Here is a 22,199-nt window from a genome sequence, read left to right as displayed (position 1 = left end):
CATATTATTCATTAAGTTGGACCATTTGACTCCAACATCTTGGAAAGTGTAAGAGGATAAATGGAGCAGGCAGGAAGTTTATCATTTTCTCATACTGGTCAACTGGAGGGCTGGGTGGGGGTGGTGGGGCTTCTTTTGTCTACTTCATCAGTTTCAGCCTCTTCCCACCACACTCTTCATCTTACTCCCTACTGCATTTGTGGGTTGCAGTTGTTTATTGGCCACCTGGCCCTCTTTTATCCTTTATATCGGGTTTTGGTTCCTGGCTCACTGTTGTTGTTTTTCTTCCTCCAGATAATACTTTAGTACTTGGGCACCGCAATATTCATCTGGATAATCTGTTTGATTCTTCTGGTTCTCATTTTCTCTCATCTATCACTTCTTTTGATATGAAATCTCAGATTAATTTTGCTACCCTTTTGGTGTAGCTCATGTCCCACCTCAACTGAGTTCTGCTCTTGCCCTGAGCTGTGGTTTACTCTTTGCATTTGATATCTCCAATCCTGTGCTAGGCTGGCTGAACGTCTTTGGAAGCAGACTAAGAAATGGATTGATTTATGTTAATTATAAATTTGTTCTTTCTTCTTTTTTTATCCTCTCTTTCTTTTGTCAAGAAGCAGTACTATTCTTCTTTAACTTCTGGGAATCCTCGTTGTTGTTTTGTTTTTTCCCACTTTTAACTCACTCTTGAAGTCTGCTCCACTGTTTCTTCCTTCTTAACTCAGGATTTTGCCACGTTTTTTCGTATAAGATTCATATTATTTGTTCTGGTTTTGCAGCAGCTGTTACTCCTCTACTGGCTTTACATGCTACCACTCATTCTTTGACTTCTTCTTCAGCCCCTCTAGGTGGTGTCCCATTTGTTGTCCTCTCCCAATCCTTCTACTTGTCCCCTTGATTTGGTTCCAGCTTCTCACCTAACTACCGTTGCTCCTGTCATTATCTCTCCACTTTTAACATGTCTCTTTTGTCTGGCTCATTTCCACTAGTGCATACACATGCTACAGTTTCTCCTATTCATAAAAAACCCTCTTGATCCCTCTTTTCTTTCTTATTATTGTCTCTTCTCTCTGCTGCCTTTTGCTTCTAAACTTTTGGAGTGTGTTGCCTGTACTCATTGCTTGGATTTTACCCCTTCTAACTTTGTCCTGGAGCCTAAAAACTTTCACTCAGAGGTATGCTCCCCTGAATGAGACCCACTTGTTGGAAAGTGGACCTACAGTGCTGCCTATAAAAGGCAGATATGAAAGAAGCTGGAGCAGCCTCAGTTCCCCATAGCTTCTGAACGGTTTTTTTAGAGATCATCAATGGTAGGTTAATCATCCATCTTGAATCTGAAATCAGCTCTTGTATATACAAAAGCTCATGCCAAAAAGCAAACAAAACAGCTAAGTGCTCCAGCACTCTTTGTCATTTTTATTTTACCTTCATGACTCCAGACAAAGCTTGCAATATTCACTCTCAATCAGTTATGAATCAATGACTCTTATTATGCAAAATAGGGTTCTCCTTTTATTAAAAGTTATACATATAGAAGGTAAAAATATTTTGGTTAGTGCATTCCCATCAGAATTATGTAGTCCAGATGTCTCACTCTCCTCTATCCCCACAAGAAAGGTAAAATCACACTAGAAATGCAAACAAACATAAATGAACCAAGGAGGTAATAGAACAAATCCTCCATTTGACCTCTTTTTCAAAGAGTAAAACTACTAACCCACATGCATCTTCCAGGGAATATGCCCTATTGAATTCAGTGGCACTAGAGATGTGCAGCCCTAGTGCCATATATCCAGCACACAACACCTGACGTCAACAGAAAGAGGCTAGCGATTTCTCAAACGCTCCTTTTGGGCCGGGAAAATAACGGGTATGACTTCCAGCCACCCACAACCCAAATACCCTAAAGTGCGCTCTTACTAAGTCCTGTATTTGGTGTTCAGTTTTACACCTTGGTGACTTTTAATGAAATGCATTTTTAAAAAATATATCCTTCCAAAACTATTTCTTTCCAGTTTGATACATTTAAGTTCTATTCATACAGCTTCAAGGCTTTTACCTCCACATTTAAACAGTGATAAAGAAATTGCTATACAGTGTGAGCGTTATTCTTCATTCAGACTGTTCCTCTGAAAACAGTTCACAGGCCTTTGAGATGCAAAAACGTATAAGTCTAATGTAGCCAAGGTCCCCACTTGCTGCACTGCTAAAATCTATTTAGCAGATTCTTCTTGGAAAAATCTGTCCCCAGACTTGAAGCTTAGTGATTTTAAGTGTTTTATGTTAATGATAACGGTTAGTGCTGAGAACAGATGTACCTGGCTGTGGTGCGATCGACTCGATTAGGCTTTTAGGAGTGCTATATTCATATTGGCTTAAAATTTTATGTCAATTTTCAAGGTGTGATGACTGTACTGGGTGTACTCAGTGTTTTTCTCTGATGTGTGATACATCATTTATGTGTGCATTTTCACAATCTGGGAATTTCTGCACAAACAATTGAGTATATTTTCCCTACTGAGTTGCTTGCTCAAAACTTCATTCAGCACTTGTATTCTCCCCCTCTATGAAAACTACATTGTTTATCAATGTACAAGTATATGTGAATATTTATTTACAACTACCTGTAAAATATGTTTTACTTCAGTATCAGCTTCAATATCAGTATGTATGGAGAAGTAAAAAAAAAAAGCATTCTTCAGTATATCATAGGCAGAGTGTGGTGTACAATGTGAAATACTTTTTTCTGTGTGATAGCAATTTGGGGTATTATGCATGAGTGCATTTTCCCAATGAATAATGATCATAGTGTTAGTACTGTCAGTGAAAGATACTTCACTGCCTGTCTCTAAGTTAACTCTGCATTTGGAAAAATGCCTTTGTTTCAATAAAGAAAATGACACCTTTGCTTCATTTATATAGCCAAACGATGTGAGCCATATACATGAAGGGGCTATCAGCAGGCTTAGGGTAATCCCATACTGCCTCTGGGCAAAATGAGATGGTGGATAACTGAGCTCTCACTAACAGTGTGCTTTGCAGTGCACTGAGCTGCTCTGTAAGGGGAAAAATGTGTTTTAAAGTGGGGAGAAGGGGTAGAAGATCTGGGGTCCAAAGCAAAAGACCTGGAGATCTGTAGACCCCGAGAAACCCTGAGAACAACAGCTCTGCATGTTCTCTAAAAGGAGATGTATTATTTCTGGCCTGTGACCATAATAAATCAATTCAACAATAATATAAGGAAATGTATATTAAGCACCTGTATCTACAGACAGTGCACCTCCCTACTTTGGAAGAGCCACAGAAGTATAGGAAGGAAAACTTCTGGAGAATACTCAGAGCAGCCCTAAATATACAATACCACTTGGAGGAATTATAGCATAGCATTCAACAGGCTGGAGAAATCTTGCAAGACTGAACTCTCAAAAAGCAATTGGCACCTCAGCTTTCAGCCTTTTCAGATTTAATCAAATCCTTTCACAGTGGCTATAAGTTCACACAACTATTCATGGATCCCCAAAACACAACTGGGGATGTCAAAAGGACATGACTTACGGTACCTATGTGACAAAACAGCAAGGAATTATTAGCACATCAGCCATAAGTAGTCATTTGACTTTGGGTAATTTTTGACACCATAAACATAATACTCATTTATATAATCCCTAGGAACTCATCTAGTTGCTGCTAATTCAGAAGTATAAATGTAGATGTTCATTAAAACCATACATGGCAACCATGGAGACACTGTACACAGTCTGAATAAACTTAAGTAACATGTAGTGTAATCCTTTGCATGTTTCTCAGAAGTAAGTCCTACTATGCTTAATGGGACTTATTTCCAGCTAGGTATGTATAGGATTGTAGCTTTAAGCAAGAGAGATCTTGCAGGGTTAAAACCGAGGACCATTTAAACAACTATAGTATGAAAAAGCTGGAAACAATATAAAACACATGGGACCACGAAAGACAAGTAAATTACTGTGTTGATCTGAGAAGAGGAACTGAAGGTGTCACTTCAGCTCCAATCAAAAGACTTGGCTTTAGGCCAGAACATCACAGGTTCAGCTTTCATGCCATCATTAAGGCTTGTCCCCAGGATTCAGTATAGCATTAAAAACAGCATCTTCTGGATTTGAAACAATGGCTGATTCTCTCTCTCTCTCCCATCCTAAAATTAATAAAATGGATGTGGGTGCTAACTTTCCAACATATTCTTTAGGGCAAAAAAAACAATCCAGTGAATCAGGCATTTTTACATTAATTTATCATTATTTTTGTTGGACTCTATACAAAAAAAGTAGTATGAAAACCACCCCAAATGTGATAGCCTGAAGCTGAATCAGGAAATGTGATGAAGCTATGCATGAAATGTAGCAAAATCTTGAGACTGCAGACAGACTGAAACAATCATTCAGTTAATAAATAATCTGTGCTGCTAAAATAAAAGAAAGAGAGAAATGTACAACTGTTTCCCCCCACCCCACCCTGCTTATGTGTGCAGTGAACCTCCGAATGCATGATCCTTCTTACTGATAATTTTTACATAGAGGAGCCGCCTTCTGCACCCCTTTTCCTTCCACCTTTCATTTGGAAACAAAAGGATTAGACCAGGAGGCAAGGAACAGAAACATTGCCACTTAGATCTGACACTACGCTATAATGGCTGCCTTGTGGTCTTGAAACTTCAGTACAGCCTTCTGGAATGGGGTCAATGGCCCTTCTAATTCAGCGTTCTGCTCTCACAGTAGCCACACCTATAAGACCCTGCAAGTAGGACCCAAGTGCAAGAGCGCCCTCCCCCTCTGTAGTTTTGATCAACTGGTATTCAGAAGCACACCACTTTCAATCATGAGGCAAGGATGTGGCTGTGAGACCATTAACTTGGGGAGTGGGCAACATTAGCATATCATGCATGCCTTTTGCCAGTCTTCACTGGTTCCCAGTCTATTTTCACAGCTTGAGGCCAGGGTACCTTAGGAAGCAATCTATCCATATGTACGGTACCTACCTATTCAGATCTTGAAAACCCCAGGGAGGCTTCCAGGTGAAGCTCTTCTCTTCCCCATGTCTTTACTCTGTCATGGTTTTAAGCTTTAAGCTTCAGGGTGAGTCTGCACTGGGAGTACTTCCAAGACCAAGCACTGTCTGAGAGTACCTCTGTGACACAGAATGACCGCTCCCCGCTTAAAAACGGGGGGCGCCCTTTGCGTGGACGCGTGCAGCCCCTGGATCTCGAGCGGCTCCAATAGCTTAGGCTTGGCCTTGCCTTCCCTCAGGTGGGGTACCTGGAGGTCTCCGCCTACCTCAGTCATTTGCCCAATCCCACCTGGGGGAAGCGTTGCCAAGGAGACCAGTCCAGGTAGGGGAGGGATTACCTGCCCACACAATAGAGGGAGGATCTTACCTGGGAATCCTCACTTGGCTCCAGAGCTTCTCCCACCCTACCCACCCTCAGTTAATGCCTTATTTTGCAGGTTAACTTTTCTTCACAGGTTTCGCAGGTTAACTTTTCTTCACAGGTATGCGGGCGCTGCTACGTAAGGTCGCTGTTAAAGGGCCGGAAAGGAATTTCCCTGCATTGGCAGGTTTCGCCTTTCCCGTAGCAAAACGTCACAACTTTGGCAGTATCAGGCCTTGGGCGGAATCCTTTAGTCCATCTTCCTCTTTGCGGCGGCGATACCAGGGTTCCCCGTTAAAGGGGTTTCTGAAGGGAGGCTTTGGCCGTGCGCCGAAAGGTTGTCATTGCTCTCCCCTGCGGCGGCGGCGTAACGGGGGCGGCTGTCTCTGCTTGAACATATGTTCTCCAGAGCCGGCCCATCCCCCCCACACACACTGAAAAACCCTGATGCTCCCTAGATCCCCGGCTGGGGACTGGGGAGGGAGAACGCCCAATGCCTGAGCCAAGGTCTACCCACATTTGAAATTCAATAAAGTTGTGGCCAATTTAATCCCATAGCACGTTGTCTCGAGTCGTTATTCCGCATGACGGGGGGACCGCGGGGGATCTGGGGACTCCGCCTGTCCACGCAATGCCCTTCCAAGTTCCCAATTTAGCATTTTTGTGTGGAGATGTTTCACAAAAAAAACCCCCAGTCTTACTACACAGATGGGGGCGGTGGAGGGCTTTCCTTTTCTGTAAGATACTCTGTAAATTTCATTAGCCCAGAATAAAAAGAGCTTTAATAAATACTAGAACTAAATTATTGGTAGCGTTTCCCAAGCCACACTTCACCTTATAGGAAAGAAGTAAAAATACCTAGAAGTAGTTAACAAGCTTCATTTAGGAGTCTCTCCATTTGACCACAACTATTAGTGCCTGGCGTGCTCTGGTCCATGGGGTCATGAAGAGTCGGACACGATTAAACGACTAAACAACAACAACAATTAGGCATGAGGTGCTTCCCTTTTAAAATACAGTGGTACCTCGGTTTAAGAACTTAATTCATTCTGGAGGTCCGTTCTTAACCTGAAACCATTCTTAACCTGAGGTACCACTTTAGCTAATGGGGCCTCCTGCTGCCGCTGCGCCACCACCACGTGATTTCTATTCTCATCCTGAAGCAAAGTTTTTAACCCGAGGTAATATTTCTGGGTTAGCGGAGTCTATAACTTGAAGCGTCTGTAACCTGAAGCGTCTGTAACCTGAGGTACCACTGTAGTCTGTATTTCATGATGGTAGTTGATGGAATAAATACAAATATTTTCAATGACTTCAGATCTTGGGACCAAATGTACTCCTATGTTACATGCACACTCAACATTAAAACATCAGGGTAGACTCATGTCAAGGTGGCAGATTTAATGTCAAACACTGATGCTTCCAAATGTAGGAAATAATAGGGATGGAATAATAGATCCTCCCCCCCCACCCCAGTTTGCAGTGCTTAGATGTATTATGAAGAAAATTCCATGCCCTAAAATTTTTATTTTACTCAAAATGCAAATGGCCACATTACTGCAACTTTATGCACGAATTTTGCACTTGCACAGGTCCACATTAATCAGACTAGGCTCTCAAAGCCACAGCCTTGATAGGCACAGACTCAGAAATGGATTATTTTAACTGCTTACTCTCCACAAAAAATGGTATTTCCTTTATTTGACTAGAACTGCACATATAATTTACAGAAAAATGACTTGGCTCTTGAGTTTTCAGTTTTCCATGCTTCCACAAGAGTCTGTGATTTTTTAAAAGTCCTAATGTGAATTCATCTGCATTTGAGTATTCATTTCTCCTAATATAAACAAATTTGTATGCCATCTTGCCTAATATAAACAATTTAATGAGCAATTTTCCATAACAGAATCTGTTTTGTATGTTATTTTCACTTAATATATATATACATACACATTTCTGGTTGGAGAACTACACTGCAAAATGTGGAAAATCACAAATTTCAATGGATATCTGTCTTTCAATTCATGTATTGTTTCAGGAAGTGTAAATTGGGTAGAGCTGTATTAAAATGTGAGCCAAGCCAAATTTCTCACACATCCCTACAACCTCGATAACAAATTCTGAAGTAAAACTGCATGGTTCTGAGAAAGAAACCCCCCCCAAAAAAAATATTATGATCCAGTCAGAACCCTTAAAACATTTTCTCAACTGATCTCCCACATGGCTCATAAATACTGATCCATAGCTCTGTCAAGCCAAGAAGAGTTTGCTAGTCATTAATCTGACTTTATCAGTGAATGCTACAGTATTACCAGTAATAGAAATATTATTAAATCAAAAATCTAAGTGCGAGATTTGGAATTTTTAAAAGCAAATACTTTAGAATCTATTTTTAAAAAACCATTTATAAGCTGTCTTTCTGTTCAAAGTCCCCCAGGATGGTTAACAAATCCAAAGTTAAAAAATAGAACAATAAAAAAGAAGGAACAACTGCCAACCCCCCCTCCCCTGCAAAACACACACACATCAACATCGCCTGATAAAATAGTATAGTCTTGACCAGGCTTCCTCAACCTCAGCCCTCCAGATGTTTTGAGACTACTACAATTCCCAGCATTCCTGACCACTGGTCCTGCTAGCTAGGGATCATGGGAGTTGTAGGCCAAAAACATCTGGAGGGCCGAGGTTGAGGAAGCCTGGTCAAGACTATACTATTTTATCAGGCGATGGTTGATGTGTGTGTGTCTTGACTGTCTGGCCCAAGGCCTGCATATGGTGGGTGGACAATCCTTCAAGGGAGCACCATGGGAAGGGGGGGACGATCCAAATCAAATAACTGCCAACCACAATGATGAGGGTGGCAAGATCTGAAACATTAGATTACCTCAACAAGTGGGGAGGGTCATTTGTTTATCTTGTGGCCATCATATTTAGCTGCAGCATGGATAGAAGTGGCCTGAGCCAACATAGTCTTTGCACAGGATTCAGTACAGTGCTACCTTGGTTCTCAAACGCCAAAAACCCGGAGGTTGAATGTCCGATGTGACTGTCGGCTATTGTTTCCGGGGCGCCTGCTCCAATCAGAAGCTGCACCTTGGTTTTGCAACATTTCGGAAGTCAAATGACTTCTGGAATGGATTAAGTTTGGTGCTTTTGTTTTTGCTGTTTATTTTGCGTTTTTGTTTTTGAGGCTTTTTCGGTTAAATTGTTTTTGTGACTCTGTGGAACCCAGTTCAGCTACTGATTGATTGATTGATTGATTGATTGTGACTGTGGAAATGGATAAAAGCCCCCCATCCAAACAATGACTATCATCAGTGAAGATAAGAGAAAAAATGTAATTTTAATTTTTACCATCTACAATACTGTCTTATTTATTTTATAGTACAGTACATTGATTATTGCTTTCATTTTATGGATCAATGGTCTTGTTAGATAGTTAAATTCATGTGAAATTGCTGCTTTAGGGGTTGTTTTTAAAAGTCTGGAACGGATTAATCCGTTTTGCATTACTTTCTATGGGAAAGCACACCTTGGTTTTGGAACGCTTTGGTTTTGGAACGGACTTCTGGAACGGATTAAGTTTGAGAACCAAGGTACCACTGTATTTCTCAGATGTTGGTAGGTGGTGGGCAGAAGGGGACAAGATACGAGTAAAATATGCCTCTTCTATAACATCTTAATAGTAGGGTAAGCAGAGCCCCTGCAGAAGTTGTAAAACGTGCAGAACTGCTACCAGTAAATGGGAAATAGAGTCCAACTTCATTCTCATTGCCCTGCTACACAGATGTTGTGCCCACTCTTCTGTTCATTGAACCTTTGTTCATGATGTTATGGGATAGTGCAGCTGCTGTATGCTGATTTGCTCTTGTGCCATGCATCAGAACTGGGCCATTATACTATTTCGTTTCGGTTAGAAATGAATTTCTGATTCTCTTCCTCCATCACCTCTCTTGCAATAAAAACAACAACGAAGCAGCTATTTTTTATTTGAATAAACAGTTCTTATTAGTGGTTCAGATATGGATGAAATATATTGCTACAGCCATGTTTGTTATGTATGATTTACACTGTTTAACGGCATATCATCTTATGATGTTCTTAATTTTGTTATGCTTGGGGGGGGAAGGGTTGTTTAGTTTCAAGCATTTAGTCATGGATGCTTGTATTTTGAACTTTGAAAAAATTAATACAAAGGAAATTAAAAAAAGAAAAAGAAAGTATTTTCAAAATGATGTGGAAATCAAATCTATCCCACAGTAATTTGATTTGCAGGAAATGGAGAGAAAAGCATTGCAAAACAGAATGCCTTGAAGTGCATTGTAATTACTTACATGTGCAAACACCATTGTCTTAGGCATACAGTTAATAACAACAGCAATAATAATTCTATGCCCTTATATAGGGACATTCATTCAAGGAGCTTGAGGCTCTTGGCAAACATTCATTAATTAAGCCTCAAAATGTACATGGAGAGGTAGAGAGGTAATATCCCCTTTTACAGATGAAATGCCAAGGAACTGCAGACCAGGACTCAGGGATATACTGGAATTAATGTCTAGCACAGATGAGTTCAGCTGCAAAGTACAGAGTTGGAAAAGGCTTGCCCTCTACTGAGGAGTATGTTCATGTTGCAGAATTTGCTGCTGCACACCCTGAAAAGCTGCAGTGTGACTGAGTAATCTGGTATTTACTGCAAGCAATGAAAGTTTCAGTCATTACTAATGTTTGGAGCATAAAGGAAAGCAGCAACAACCACAAGAACTCCACCACAAAACCATGTGAAACAAACCTCAGACTGAAAAATAAAGGCAAAACTTGTATAATGGCAGATTAATTTTGCTATTAGTGTTTCTGAAATGTGAAGCTCTCAGCCATTTTCATAGGCTGTGAATGGGTGCTAAAATATTTCAGACAGCTCCAGCAAAATGACTTAATCTAATCATGTGTTCATTCTCAGAGCCAAAAAGAGAGAGCTTTATATTTTACTCCTTATCTTTGCCCCTTAAGCCAATTCTTCTTCTTTGTCTCTTATATTCCACTGTACTCTTGTTTACAACACCAGAAGCAGCACTCTAGATTCTATAAAGATAAGAATCCTGTTTTGCAACCAAGTAAGTCAAAATGCTACGCTTACAAATAAATTGTGCACAGTAACCAAATTTCCTTATATTTATGTATTCTACACAAATAATTCAGCTTCCAAGAGTCAGTTTTCCAAAGCATCAGAGAGTAGAGAATAGTAGCCATGGAAAACAGAGATACAGGACTGGTTCACATGGAACATAAACTATGGTTTTGTCATCTTCATGCATGTGTTCTCCCTCCTCCCATGTTATGCATCAATAATTTATTACATGATGTGATTTGCTACCCACTTTCCTTGTTTGGACAAAACAGAGTTTGCTCTTGCACTTGAAACAGCAAAACACTATTTCGGTGTTTGAAATGTTTCCAATTCTGGTTGGGAGGAAAAGTGCAAGTTTCTCCCTCCCACAAACACACAACTAGAGGCTCATAAGGGTGAGGTGTGGGGCAGTCACTTGCAAAACTTGCTTGCCCTGTGTGATGTCAGGATTGCAAGCCCATGCTCCTTTAGGGTGGGTCGATCTGATCCCATCTGTGAAGGCAGGGCCTGGTCCTAGGTTACAAGACTGTACCCTTCTGTTCAGATACCTGTTCATCGGCTGCCACCTCCAGTTCTGCCTCCCCACCCCCACAGCTGCTCAAAGCTCTCTGTGAGGCTTTCCACTCTGCAGGAAAGTTGGGAGAGCGGAAACTGGCACTGGTTTCCCCCCTTCATATGTGGTTGAAGTCAGAGCTGAAAGGGGAGATCACCCCTCCTGCAACCAAGATTCCTACTATTCAGTCCCCCCACCATTTCTTCTTCCTCCTCCTGTGTCAGAGGCTACCAATCTAAACCCAATCCCAAATGAACTCATGACACCAACCGCATTTTACTCCAAACTGAATAGGATACAGGAGCACATGAGTGATGAAAACAGAGAGGGACAGAAGGGAATTTGCAAGTCTCAGGCTTAGACCCAATAGCCAAACCATGGTGTGAGACGCCGTGGCCATTCTTATTTGGAGTGCACCTGGCATGAGAAGATGGGGTGCAGCAGTGGGGTCTTAAAAGTGTGAACAAAAGCCACTGCAGATCCTTGCCTTGGGCTCAAAGGATGATTTTGGTAGGCTGCATCCATCCAGTATGCTCAAAAAACTCCAGGTTCTCAAAATAACAGTAGGCCTTAAGAGAGGTCCCCCTGCCCAAGCCGTTAAGGAAACTTCTACTAGGCTGAAAAGGGGAATGACTTTGCCTCACAGATGTGTAAGGACTCATGTGCTCAAAGCCAATAATTTAAAGGTCCATTAAGTTGTGAGGGGGCAGGCTAAATATCATTGGGTGAAAAAATAGGGCTTGAGACTGCATACTGTGAGAAATGTCTCCTGTCCTGAGGCCAAATTTTGTCTCCCTTTGGGCCTCAACATGAAGACAGAACATAGAATCACATAGACAAAACATAGAATCACAGAATTCATCATGTCCAACCCCTTGCTGACGCAGGAAATTTATTACAGTGGTACCTCAGAAGTTGACAGGAATCCGTTCCGGAAGTCCAGTCGACTTCCAAAATGTTTGGAAACCCAGGCGCAGCTTCTGATTGGCTACAAGAAGCTCCTGCAGCCAATTGGAAGCCACATCGGACGTTTGGGTTCCAAAGAATGTTTGTAAACTGGACCCCCTGCTCCCTACACAAAAGTTTTCTGGCATGCCTCAGGGTCCCTTCTCAGTATACTAACTCATTCTAGCATTTCCCCTTCAGCATAATGACCCTGGTGTCTGACTCCCCTTCTCCAGGGGATGAGGCAGGGAATTCAGAGTGGGAGAGGAAAGTTTCTTCAGGAAATGAAGAGGCTTCTCTCGCAGAAGGTAGAGCTACCTAATGGGATACAGCTGCAGTTTCTATTTACGGTTCAGACTATAGATGACTGCTGTTAGATTAACACTGGAATTCTGCCTTTAAAGAGATTCCAGAATGAGTCCTGCACACGGATGTCTAGGGTGCCCCTGAAGCCCTGCCTCTAAGGCCATCATTCAAAACAGAACATCCACAGATGTTTGTGCTCTCTGTATTTTGACACTAGTCATCAATGTTTTGCTAACACAGAAGATTATTGCCCATTAGTACTGCATTAAACTGGAGACTGGATACAGGATTTGGTATGGCAGCAGGCTTCTGTGTAATTCACAACATTATTTAAAACAGGTTCAGGTATGGGAAACCACCTAAAAGCTACAGAGGTAATGAATAATTGCTTTATGTTTTCAGTATTTTACCCTGTAACAATAAAACCGATACAGAAATCACACATTGCAGGGAAGTGGGAACTGTACAAAGAGAAAGAGTATAGATAATCAGTGGTAGATCAGAGTTTATAGAGGAAAAGAATGCAGGAGCACATTAAATTTGCCATAAACAAGGAGTTTCATACCACATCAGTGACTGCTACTATAATTCATTTGTCATATAAATTATGTCCATTGGGAAGTCTCATAAAATTAATTAGGGCAGAGACAGGGGAAAAACAAATCAAAAACTTCTCAGAGCTGCAACAAATACAGGTTCTAGACAGAACAGCATCAACAAGATCAGTCAAAATACTTATTCAATTCCCATGAGGCTAACATCCTCGTACAAAGAATTTTCCTGGCCTTATCAACTTGAAGGAAATTATACTGGTTGCTCTCAAGGACACAGTAATATTGAAATTTCAAAATTGAAAGCAACACAGCCTTATATGAATTACAAATTGAATGTATAAAAAAAAATCCATGGAATGCAGTTGGTTAGCTTATATGTTTAATAGAGCAAAGCAGACTTATCACCTTTCTTTCAAGCCACTGCCCAACCCTTGCCATCCCCTCACCACCACTGCCCAGTATTTCTCAAGCTCCACTTCTAACCTAGACTATGTTGGCCCAGCAAAACTGTTATATACACTAGTTTCTGGTTGGAGAACATACTCTTACTTCTGTATATTATCAACCATCTCACTCTTACTCCTTACTGAATCTGACATTAACTATGTGCAGGTGCATTAGCTCATTATACTTTCTCTGTTATCCTTGCCTCTTTTGTCTCCTGCTCCCACGTTTATGTTATCTCCCTCACTGCTAAAATGCACTTTGAAGGCAAGGGACCTGTTTTTTTGTTTTGTTTTTTGCTTGTGTTACTCTGTACACCTCGGGAGTCATAGCTCTTAAACCAGTGCATCCTCAGTATTTCTAGTAATTGCTCTTGTTAGAGCTCTGCCATATTTCAGTCTGTCTTGCAGCATCCCAGAAATTAGTCTTTTTAAAACAGACTCTGAATGACACACCAGATCTCATAAGGTGATTGCGTGAAGCTGACAAATGTCAATGGCAGAATGGTCTCATTCTGCCAAACCCCTTTTGTTCCTGATTTAATCTCAGTTTGAACCCATCTCTCTTCAGGTGAACAGCTATTACATTTTGCTGTGGACCTGAGGTTTAGGGTGCTAAGAGGTTCTAAAGGTATACAAATGTCAGCTATTCATCTATCTCCAACTGGATATGGTAAAAAATGAGTTGCCAAAAGGATTTTCTGCTGTGAATCAACAGGTGGTTTGGCAGCAAGACTAATGCTTGCTTGCAGCTTTTCACTTTTAGTTCCAGAAAAGGTGGGTGGGGAAAACAATACCTCTTAAATGCAGCATTTCAAGCCAACTGTATGGAAAAGAAGGTTTCATTCCCGCCAACTCGCCCTGTCTCTTGCAACATGGAACGAAATATTCCAGCTGATGCTGCTCTCCTCTTCAAGCTACAAGGGTACAGATTTGGAAACAAAGAGAAAACAAAAGAGAAAGGAAGAACATTATGGAATACAATTTGCTTTGCATAAATTATAAATATGGCGTAAAATGGCTACATGGGGTGAAACACAGCAAATTTATTTCACCACTGCCATATACAATTTATATTCCTCTTAGGTATTTATCAGTATTTCTAACTGGCATACAACAGGAAGGAGAAACATTCTAGATCCCACATCAAATACACAACATTTAATTTGTTCTAGATTAAATACAAAACACTTTAAAAAACAGTGTTATAAAAGACGTAAAGGAAATCCATAGGCATATGGACAAATCTATGCAACAAAAAATGGACAAAGAGAAACAAAATAACGAAAAATTACTTGGTACATGAAAACAATTTGTTGAAATGCCATGAAATTTATCATGTCTCTTATAGAGTGGGTGCTATGCCCTTCTACTCAGAGCTTAATCTAATATTGGGGGAAACTTGTATTTGAAAATCTGTAGTACTTATTAACCTTTTCAGAAATCTTTTCACTATTTTTAAAGCCCCCCCCCCCCAAATTATGTGGCCATTTAAAATTATCCAAACAATGCTAATGTCTATTTTACATTATATAAAGAAAATTATTTAACATTCTCAGAATGCACCTAATTTTATCCTTCAGACTAATGATGTGTTCTTAAAATAAATGTTAAATCTCTTAAGAAACTTCAGTGGAAACCCTTTGGGAAAATCCAACCACATATGCCTATCACACCTCATAGGAGCTAACAGCTGTTAATATAGCAACTACATACAAAACAAATTCCACAGAATGAGCTTGAAGATCTTCCAATGTCTGAAGGGTCTTTTACATTTCAGACAATTTTTGTATCTATCTAACTATAGCCGGATAGGCATATGACTTGAAAAAGGCAAGTAGAGTCAGGCCATCCATGAACTGGTCAGCTGCAACTCCTAGGTCATGATGAGAAAGGAACAACCTTGGAGCCCAATCTAGATGATAGATAAAACACATGACTACAGAGGTGCAGCCGGGGTTGACAGAACACATAGGAAGGGACATCCATTGATGTCCTTAATGAGGGAGCAAGGCTGATCTTGCTGCCGGCCTCGGGAAATGAGAGGTGATTAATTTGTTTTAGAATCTTTGATGGTTAAGGGCTTCTCAGTTTTGGATTGACAAAAGTGTCACACAGCTTCACATACGTTGACCTCTTCATATAAGTCAGAGGGGTGAACCTCAAGACTCGGCCTGTCTATCTGGCCCTTGGAACCATTCCCAGCCAACTTCCCTCATGAGCCACTTGCACCCCAAGTGTTTTTGCCTAGCTGGAATGCATCCTTGAATTCTAATAATACCGCTTGCTTTACTGGATAAATGACAGAGAGGGACGTATCAGTGTGTGTATAAACTAGTCTGCTGTACAAAGGTAGAAGTTATATGAGCTGCCCCACCCACCCTTCTCTCTGGCATGTGGTTGCCCAGAAGGTAATGCAGTTCTTAGGCTGAAAAGGGTTATGTACCATGGATGAAAGTGAAAACCCCACTGGAATTCTGAAGTAAGTGGGGAAGTGGCAGCGATGCTGCTAGCTTGACCTCCTCACAATGAAAAATTTTAGGCCACTGGATTTCTCCCACTATATCTGTAGAAAAGCTTTACCACATTTTGTTTTGATAGGTTAAGAAGATTAGAAGTCAGGAATTATGTTCCTACATCACCAGATGTAAGAAACTGCTATTAAGTTTATCAGAACAATGCTAGAACAGCTAACAGAAAAGTTATTATCTTTTGTAACGCAAACATTTGAGGCCCATATTAGGGCATATTCAAAACTCTTTGAACAGCCCTGGACAAGATACTATAACATCAGTAGACGTAGACTGGGATACAAAGAATACCTGGGACATTAATCTGATGTTCACATGTGTGGTTGAGTCCCAAACAGATTTTTTTTTAAAAGTAATAATGGACTTGCTTTTTTAAAAAACTGTTTTGCATAATCAAGCCCATATCATATATGGTGCACCATCAGAGGTTGATGCAAATCAGAATTGCAATGCAATTTTTTTAAAAGCAGCTTCGAGAATAAAAAGTAGAACTCTGGAGCGCAGAAACGGTAGTATGAGGTTGTGCTAACACCCGCCCCCCCCTATTGTACATTGCCTGCCCAATCTGTTTTCCTTCCTCTTGCAGCAGGAAGTGTGGAACCTGAGGCCCTTCAGATGTTGCTGGATGCTGACTTCCATCAACCCCTTCCAGCACGGCCAATTGTCAGGAATTATGAGAGCGATGGTCCAGGAATAACTGAAGGGCCGCAGATTCATCACTAGCATCAAGAAGGTTTAAAATGAGTATTTGCTTGCGTTCTGGACATCATATGTAGAAAGCTCTCTCTCTCTCTCTCTCTCTCTCTCTCTCTCTCTCTCACACACACACACACACACACACACACACACACAGAGAGAGAGAATCAATTCAGCAACATAATACATGCTCTTGCCCACTCCAGACTGTCATCAGGTACTGGGCCTCCTATATGATACAACTGGCTTGAACCTCTCTTTAAACACAATGTAGTACAGTACTGTGGAAACAAGAGGCTTACCAGAGCTATGTTGTTAAATAAACGGTGCATAGCATCATTGCTACTATCCTGTTTGATAACAGACCCTTTGTAGGGTAGATATTTAGCTGAAATACTTGAACTCCATCAGATAAATAACAGACCAAAAGACAGAAAGGAAACTGAAGGCAGGGAGGTGAAGCTATCATCTGAGTGTTTTGTTTCTAAGTGTTGCCAGTCATAAAAGGACTTGACGTGCTAATATCTGTTCATTCAGACACTTACAGACATGCTAAGAGCATGACGGCTCGCAGGCACTGCCTTTAAGTGCTGTTACTGAGGCCCCCAAATATTGACAGAGTGCCAGACTCTAAGAAACTATTGATGTACGCAGCCGACCTCTGCTCCAGACACCTATCAGACAGAATCTTTAAATGTCACAGATTAATGAATTTTCATGAAACTCTGTGGGTGGGTGTATGTGGGTGTGCACGTGCATGTGCATGTGTGTTTGATAGTAGGAAAGAAAAATTCAAAATAATCCCCCCTGAATCCTTACTCAAGTGGTCTTTATCATTTTGCAAAACTTTGACCCAAACTCAATATTTTTATTAAGGCGATACAGACTGAGAATGTTTGTGTGGGGTGTGTGTGTGTTAGGGGAGGAGAAGTACCTCTGGTGGGGGACACGCTGTGCTCCTTCAGGGGTACTTTGTCCACCTTTGATCCCCCACCCTGCACTCAGCTCTCACATGTGGCTGCTAGAAGCTGTAATATGCAACAGCAGCTGCACCTTGGGAATGGCCTTGATTGGCCAGTTAAACCAGATGAGGGCAGCCAATGGATCTCAAACCCTCAGCGGATTAGGGGCTTCCTCTGCATACAAAGATAAACTCTGGGGGATTGAGTGGACAAGACCAATAGTGGGTCCAATGGTCAAGAAGGTTTCTGTACGTGCTGTAGAGGGAATTGCTTGCCAACCTGGGAACGTAGCCCATCTAGGAGAAGGAAAACTCTGATGCTAAACCTCCGCTGCTTTGCAAGATATCTTTGAGAGAGAGAAAAGGCCAAGGGGTAAACACTACACAAATCCAGAGTGGAGTCTCTAAAACAGTTGGAGGGTGCCTTCTATATCTCCTCCCAGCAACTCCTGCAGCCAAGCTGGTGCCAAACGTATTGCTCTGCTTTCCTTTAGACCACATCAGCGAAGCTGAGAGGAGGGTCTTATTATCTTGGCAGCCCAGGACCTCATGCATACTGCCCAGGCTTGCCCCCAAGGAGGTCACTTCAGTGCTGCTTACAAAGTGGACCCCTCCCCTGGAGGAGCACTCCATTGTCTCTAGAGACAGACAGATGTCAACAGTATGTGTGGGGAATCATTTTGCAGAGCAAAATGGAACACACTCTGAACTAAGGACCGGCAAGGGAAACCTCATCTTGCCCCCATCTATTAGTCACTTTACAACTTACCAGTTTGTACTAGTACTGTTAAACTGATTTCCTCATTTTCCATTCCCCCTTTGCCCATTTGTTGTATGCCTTGAATATCTAAACTTTAAGTCAAAGGGCAACAACATTCTCTTTTCTTCTCTTTCATTCTTTTGATGTGAGTGAGCCACTTTGGGAGGCAATACATACTGTTGCAAATACACAAAATGCCAGCTTCCAGCACATACAATCATTTATTTGTAGAACTGTAGCATTGAAAATGACTCCAAAGGTAATCTTGCCCAAGCCCCTGCTATGCAAGAATCTCAGCTAAAGCATCCCTAGCAGATGACCATCCAACCTCTGCTTTGAAACCTCCAAAGGAGGACAGTCCACAACCTCCTGCAGGAGACCATTCCCCTGTCGAACAATTCTTACGGTCAGAAAGTTTTTCTGTATATTTAGTCAGAATCTCCTTTCTTGTAACTTGAAGCCATTGGTTTGAGTCCTACCCTCCAGAGCAGGAGAAAATAAGCTTGCTCCATCCTCCTCCCAGTCTTTTCCATGCTAAACATACTCTGCTCTCTCAATTGCTCCCCATAAGACTTGGTTTCAAGACATTTTATCACCTTGGTCACCCTCCTCTGTATACCTTCCAACTTGTCAATACCCTTCTTTAAATGTGGTGTTCAGAACTGGACACAGCACTCCAGGTGTGGTCTGATCAAGGCAGAATAGAGCAGGATGATGATCGTGACAATATACTTCTGTTGGTGCTGCCTATGCACGGTTAATAACATTGGGGATTTTTGCTGTTCCATCTCACTGTTGACTCATGTTAAGCTTGTGGTCTACCAATAACTCTGGATCTTTTTCACAAATACTACTAGCAAGCAAGGTGTCCCCCATCTTATCTTTGTGTACCTGGTTATTCCTGCTTAAGTGTAGAACCTTACATTTGTCTCTATAGTACTTCATTTTGTTAGATTTGCCCCAGTTCTCCAATCTATTAAGGTCATATTGAATCCTGATTCTGTCTTCTGTAGCATTACTGTAGTTACAAGTCCCAGTTTGTTGTTATCTATAAATTTGACGAGCATCCCCTCAATTCCTTAATCCAAGTCGTTTAGTTGAACAACAGGCCCAGGACAGAACCTGTGGCACCCCATTTGCCACTTTTTTCCACGATGATGAGGAACCATTAGTGAGCACTCTTTGCATTCAGTCAGTCAACCAGCTACAAATCCACCAAATAATTACTTTGTCCAGCCCACAATTTATGAGCTTCTTCATAAGACTATCATGGGGGACACTGTCAAAAGCCTTACTGAAATCAAGACACACTTGATTTCACAAGACACACTTGATAATACATGCACAGTTATAAACAGGAGTGCTTTCTGTATGAAGGAAAATTGTAATATGTCATGGCGTGACTCCACCCTACATTTTGACTGAACAGGATTACACAACTTGCAGAGTTTAAGAAGAGATATTCAACAACTGCTCAATTTTTACACTATTACACTCTTCTGGAAAAAGTCACTTGATAGTACCAGGAATTATGCATCTACCCCGGGAAGACTTGAACAGAGGTCTGGGAAAACTCAAAATGTTTCTCGAAATAAAATGAAAGAGCTATCCTGCAAACTAAACAGCTGTGAAGAGCAATTTCAACTGACCCTGCTGTACAATGGTGCTAAATGTAACCTACATTCTAAGGGAGGATACAAGTTCGGTTAGACACGCTGCCAGCTGTGAACAGTTTATACCCAGCAATTATATAGTTGCACAAATGGAATAGATGTTTTCTCTGTCTGTATACTGTAAATGTTTACATGGAGTGTGATGTTGTAATAAGTGCCATCAAGGCAAGAAGGATCTGCTTCCCCATGGAAAAAAAATAAAATCCACATAGATTCACTTCAGTGTTCTTTGGGCACCATATGATTTGGTGACTCCTACTAATGTTAGTTTTAAAGACAAAAAATGTATTGTAGATATAATTCAATAAAGCCCGTATTGTCAAGCTATCTTATTGGCAAAGATAGTTTGTGAGATTTGCTAAGCTGCACACTATTTCACAACATTTTTGATTGGCCTAATAAAGGCACCACCCTAATATGGATGTTAGATTTAAAACAAAAATTAAAATGGGTCAACATGGCTACCTTTACTCTTAGTGTAACTAGCATGGGTCCTTTCCTCTACTCCCAGTTAACAATGCCACCATACAACAGCACTAAGACGCCCAACCCCAGCATCGTGTTTGCTAAAAGCTTCTACAGATTTTGTGGTATCATAAGACTGGGAGGACAGGCAGTGCTCTCTTTAAGCAAATATCAGGGAGTACTGCAGCTTAGGATAGTTCCCATTATCTGTGCACAGAGCAACAGAAAAAGAAACAGCTACAGAATAGTACAAGTCAGATTTCAAAGGGTCGTAAAACCAACTTCCTTCACCCCAGCCCAGGATTTTCCCTTCTCCAGCCTAATCTCTTTGTTGTGTCTGCCCTCATCAATGAGCCCATTCATGCCCCATAATCAGCTCTGATTAGTGTTGCTTCACATCAGTCTCTTCCTCTTTCTTTTCTGCTCTGCCTGTAGAAGGATTGGAATCAGCTTCTGCACACCCCTCCTTGTTAAAAGCTGCACCTCTCCTGCTGACTTACTGCTCTCTCAATCAAAAGGGCAAGAGGAAACAGTTGGGATTCATTCTTCCCCCTTTTTTGAGAAACGGCACAAATGTCAACTTCCTAAGAGGATGTTTGGCATAGCTGAGTTCAGTCATGAAATGTACAAAGTCGGGATGATCAAAAGTTTGAAGGGCTGCCCACTGCTAGAGTGGATGGGGGGAAAGAAAATGGGATCTCTTCTGTAGTTTTAAAGGAGACATGAACAGACTGCCTTCACGAGAAATGCTTCTTCTATTAAACTGAGACTTGGCAGCAAAATTCAGCTGCAGATCCCAGCAAAGTCTGTGCCTATTTTGATTAGGAATATTTTGACTGGGTCTAGTATTATTTATTACTGCATATATATAGATAGATAGATAGATAGATAGATAGATAGATAGATAGATAGAAGGATAGAATATCTACCATACACATCAGAACAGTTTATATTCTCAGGGATGCTTATTAGAGAGAATGCACACATGTACAGTATTTAATTTTGTTAGTCACTTTGTTTTCATTTTAAACACTCTGGATTACTAATTTGTTTTCAGGGTGTTTTCCTTTTTTTAAAAAAAGATTTTTTTTAAAAAAAAGTCTCGTTAATAGAAGAAAAATATGACATTCAGCTTGCAAAACAGCACTTCCCCCACCCCTATGCTTCACTACAAAATCATGGATTTTAATGTCACTATGACCTACTGTTTTTGGCTGCAATTCTTTATCTAATCATTTACTAAGTCCTGCAGTCGTCAATGGGAGTCACCCACACATAACAAATAGCAGGCGTACATTGTATGTCTACATACTAGCCTACAGACATTGTTCGGGGTTTAACCCCCGCTCCACTAAACTGTACCTCATGTTGTTTTCATAAAACTACAATACAAAATAATTGGTGGAACTCATCATCACAAAATGTGGATGAGGGGTACTAGCTCAGATGGCTTTAAAAGCGTTTTAGACAAGTTTATGAAGTTCCACCAAGAGTTACCAACCATAATAATGAATTCTAGGTAGTCTGGATACTAGAAGCAAGCTGAGTGCTGTTACCTACATGCCCTGTTCCTGGCTTTTCCAGATGCTTCTGGCTGGCCACTGTAGGAAAGAGGATATCGGGCCAGTCTTAAATGGATCCAGCAAAACTATTATTCCACTCTTTTTTAGACTATAAAGAGTCTATATGAAAAGGCACTCATTCTCAGATAAATTTGTACAATTGTTTTCTGCTACATAACTTAAATATTGCAGTGAAGTGAGAAAGGTATGGGTGATTTCTC

General features: G+C 41.0%; 1 protein-coding gene across 6 annotated transcripts in view; it reads right to left on the bottom strand.

Annotated features, from left to right (window-relative positions):
* Window positions 1-22,199, bottom strand: part of ZBTB20 (zinc finger and BTB domain containing 20) — a 484,288-nt gene that overhangs the window by 152,345 nt on the left and 309,744 nt on the right. For all 6 annotated transcript variants that reach the window (XM_053386091.1, XM_053386092.1, XM_053386087.1 and 3 more), the window contains one exon: window positions 14,128-14,247. The gene's annotated coding sequence lies outside the window, so the exon portion shown is untranslated. The remainder of the gene's footprint in view (window positions 1-14,127; window positions 14,248-22,199) is intronic.

Source organism: Podarcis raffonei, chromosome 4 (genome assembly GCF_027172205.1).
Source record: "Podarcis raffonei isolate rPodRaf1 chromosome 4, rPodRaf1.pri, whole genome shotgun sequence".
Taxonomy (NCBI): Eukaryota; Metazoa; Chordata; class Lepidosauria; order Squamata; family Lacertidae; genus Podarcis; species Podarcis raffonei.
The sequence above is the reverse complement of the archived record's forward strand: the minus strand, read 5'-3'. Positions and strand labels throughout refer to the sequence as shown.